Source organism: Arachis ipaensis, chromosome B03 (assembly GCF_000816755.2).
Source record: "Arachis ipaensis cultivar K30076 chromosome B03, Araip1.1, whole genome shotgun sequence".
NCBI lineage: Eukaryota > Viridiplantae > Streptophyta > Magnoliopsida > Fabales > Fabaceae > Arachis > Arachis ipaensis.
The window spans coordinates 16,764,471-16,768,009 of record NC_029787.2 but is presented as its reverse complement, the minus strand read 5'-3'; the positions used below and the strand labels follow the sequence as shown (position 1 = coordinate 16,768,009).

General features: G+C 35.0%; 1 long non-coding RNA gene across 1 annotated transcript; it reads right to left on the bottom strand.

Annotated features, from left to right (window-relative positions):
• Nucleotides 731-3,094, bottom strand: LOC110270001. The gene is made up of 4 exons (XR_002358939.1): nucleotides 2,979-3,094; nucleotides 2,836-2,886; nucleotides 2,727-2,763; nucleotides 731-1,179 (listed from the first exon to the last, which is right to left on the bottom strand). It is a non-coding gene; the product is annotated as an uncharacterized LOC110270001 (long non-coding RNA).

Sequence of the window (3,539 nt, the reverse complement as noted above, 5' to 3'; positions counted from 1 at the left end):
GTGTGTGGATGGTGAGTGTGAAAATTTGATGTTGGCTCAATAACGAGTGTTTTTATTTTTATTTTTATTTAATACACATTATATATAAGAAGATTTTTTAAATTAATGTTTAAATGTTAGAAATAAAAAGAGGATTGGAGGAAGAAGTGATTTTGCATAAAGAGCACGAAAGTTAAGTGTTCTTATGACAAAAAATAAATAAATAAATAAAAAAAAAAACCCTAAATATGAATAAACTACGCCGTTATTCGTCTTTGACTATATGTCTTCTTTGTATTGACCACGTTCGACGTTCCTCTCTTTTCTTATCATTCACATTATCTTCTGGGGTGCTCTCCTCTTTCTCAAATTACGTTATTAGGAATTCCTAATTTTTCAAACGTTTATTTCTTGGGTTATTATCTTTTGTTTTGTTTTGGACAGGTCTTCATTCGTGTAATAAAAGTAAATTGGGTTCAACTGACCAAAGCCCGAAGGAAATTTACTTTGTTGAGCTACACAAGGCCCATTTTTAGTTTTTGGTGTTTTTTATTTCCGAGATAACTTCATGGCTTCTTTGACTGATTTGGAGACTATTGGTAATATATTCTGATCATTTGCCCTTCATTTTTTTATCTATTTTTTTCACTCATAAAATTACATTGAAATAGAAATATAATATTAAATTTTAGCTATTTATTACTGATATTTGCAGCTTCTTATTTTAATTTGTTCATGTTATATTTTGATGAATATTTTTATAATTTTTTTACCTATATTTTTCAACCTAATATGGATCAAGTATCCTAACTCAAATACTTATTTCTCATACAAATTCTTTGAAAATCAATACAATGTGGGTTTCCGCATGCAAAAACAATTTTCAAGGGGCTTGAAGTACCATAAGGCTACCTTGCAGTCTATGTTGGAGACAACATGAGGCGGTTCGAGATTCCGATATCATACTTGAACCAACCTTTACTTCGAGAATTGTTGAGTCAAGTTGAAGAAGAATATGGATACGATCATCCAATGGGTGGTCTCACAATTCTGTGCAGTAAGGATGAGTTTTTAAGCATCGATTCTCGCTTGAATGAGATGTAGATCATGCTATTAGTATGTAGATAAATTAGTTGAGATATTTGTACAGAAGGCACTTCATCCTTTGTCTTGTGGAAACTTTCCATTTTGCTTTCAATCCTATGGAATTGTAGAAGTTTTTTTCTAAATGAGAAAGTAATTATGAACTTATGGCATGATACTGTTGCAACTTAAAACACTTGTTGCTATTGTTATATCTCAATTCTTTAATGAATTTAACTTGTTCAAATGATATACTGAACAAGTGAATATAGATCATCAGTCTAACAAAATTATAAGCAAGTGAATGGTTCTTACAAAAATTGAGCTCCAAGGGAAAATTGAGAACTGAAGTTTAGAAATGCATCCTCACTGCATGGAATTGTGAGACCTCCATTTGGATTGTCATAACTGAATTCTTCCTTGTTGTTTGAGTACATATACTGCATATAGTTACTAAGGGCTTCCTTGAGAAATAATATTTGATAAGATGGGGGTCTACCGTAATATGTACAAGGGATCCAAAGAAATCACAAGGTATTGATAGAAATCTTTATTAATGCACAAGTAAAACCTAGTTCTTGCTCTTGCAATGTACTGTATATCTCTTCCATTAGTTGGTAACATCTCACGTGTCTTAGGTGCTGATAATGAAGTCAATAAATGATGATCAAGATTCAGGACCTTATCTATGGTTTTGTTAAACAAAGTATTTATATAAACTTCACCTTTCAAGGGCAACATAATGTGGAACTTCTCAAACTATGGGAAACATGATGCAACATTAGACTTAGTTTGCATAGACGCCTCTAAGTCCATTTATCTATAGCTTTCAACTTCATAATAATTCATCTCACATATATATACTAGTTGGCTGTTACACCTTAACATGTAGGAGGCTATGATCTATTATTGGCCATTGTTTGAGACTCTAAAACAGCATCACGTGATTTCATATGCATGACCCCATCTTTTATCCCCCTTCAACAATCATTTCTCTTGCCTTCAGAAACAACACAACACAACTCCCTGGCAATCTGAAGATCAATACTTGAACACCTTCTTCTTAAGCACTAGAGCTTTCCCTTGCTCTTTCCATTCCCTACATACGCAAGAAAAATGGGGAAAGGCATCATTCTCAGCTAAGCAAGCAATTTCAAAATCCGTACAAGTCCCAAAGGGTTATCTTGCAGTGTATGTCGGAGATAATCAAAAGCGTTATGTGATTCCCATTTCATATTTGAACCAAGCTTCATTCTAAGAGTTGAGTGAAGTTGAGGAAGAGTTTGGATATGATCATCTCATGGGAGGTGGATATGATCATCCCATGGGAGGTCTCACAATTCCTTACAGTGAACATGTATTCCACTGAGGAAGAGTTTGGATATGATCATCTCATGGGAGGTGGATATGATCATCCCATGGGAGGTCTCACAATTCCTTGCAGTGAACATGTATTCCACCAACTCACATCTCCCTTGAGTTGAGATTGATGAAGAATCTCAAAATGAGACTTATTAACATAGATTAGCATACATGTTATAACAGATTAGTATAGAGAATTAGAATGACATTCAAATTCATTTGCAGTATGTATACCAAAAACAAAAATACCTTCGAAAAGAAAAACGGAAATAAATCATGTTCCTTGTTAATTTGAGACCAACCTGTAAAGTGGTAGTGACATTATACTTGGGCAATATCCTGCCACCAAAATAACCAGGTCAGTAACCAATTCCTATTTGACAAATCCATAGAATCAATCAGTGCACTAACCTGATATCTTTCATGAAAAGCTGTTTGGGCTTTTCCACCAAAACGGAGTACCTGCTCCTCAGCCAAGTAGGTCATAGACAAAGTTAATTTTATTTTTTCCATTTATAGTTAAGCCGAAAAAAGGTCGAGAAAAAAAAAGGAACCTTTCAATATCTTCAACGATGGGAATTGGGCCATGGTTCCTCTTGTAAAACAAATTTGAAGGAGTAGCGTACGAGCATGTCAGTGCAGAGCGTGGTGGCTCCACATTGAAAGGTTCCTGTCAAAAGGAAAAAATGAAAGCTGATAATCTCCAAAACTTAAATGAAATATTTATGAAACCACATGAGACCTGGGAATAATTAGGATAACTATAAGGCTTGCCTTGGAGTTAATTTTTAGACAAGGGTGACGAGGAGGCTCTTTAGAATAATCTGAAGGTGCGGTGAGTCCAGGCATTTCTTCTCTCTCTCTTTTGAAGTGTGAGGATAAGGGGTCAGTTTGAGATTGTCTAAAGGAGGAATTAGAAAGGATTGGATGAAGGAAAGGGGAAAGAGAAGAAAGGAGTGGAACTGAAGTGAGGCTTTGAGAGAATTTGTAGTCTTAGGCCATATGGAGTTGATGAGAGACTTGCCCAGCGTACTGTCTCTTTCTGTCACATTGCACTTTGTGGTGTTTGAGCGCCCAAGGATAAAATCCAAATCCTAGCGTATGAATGCTAATAA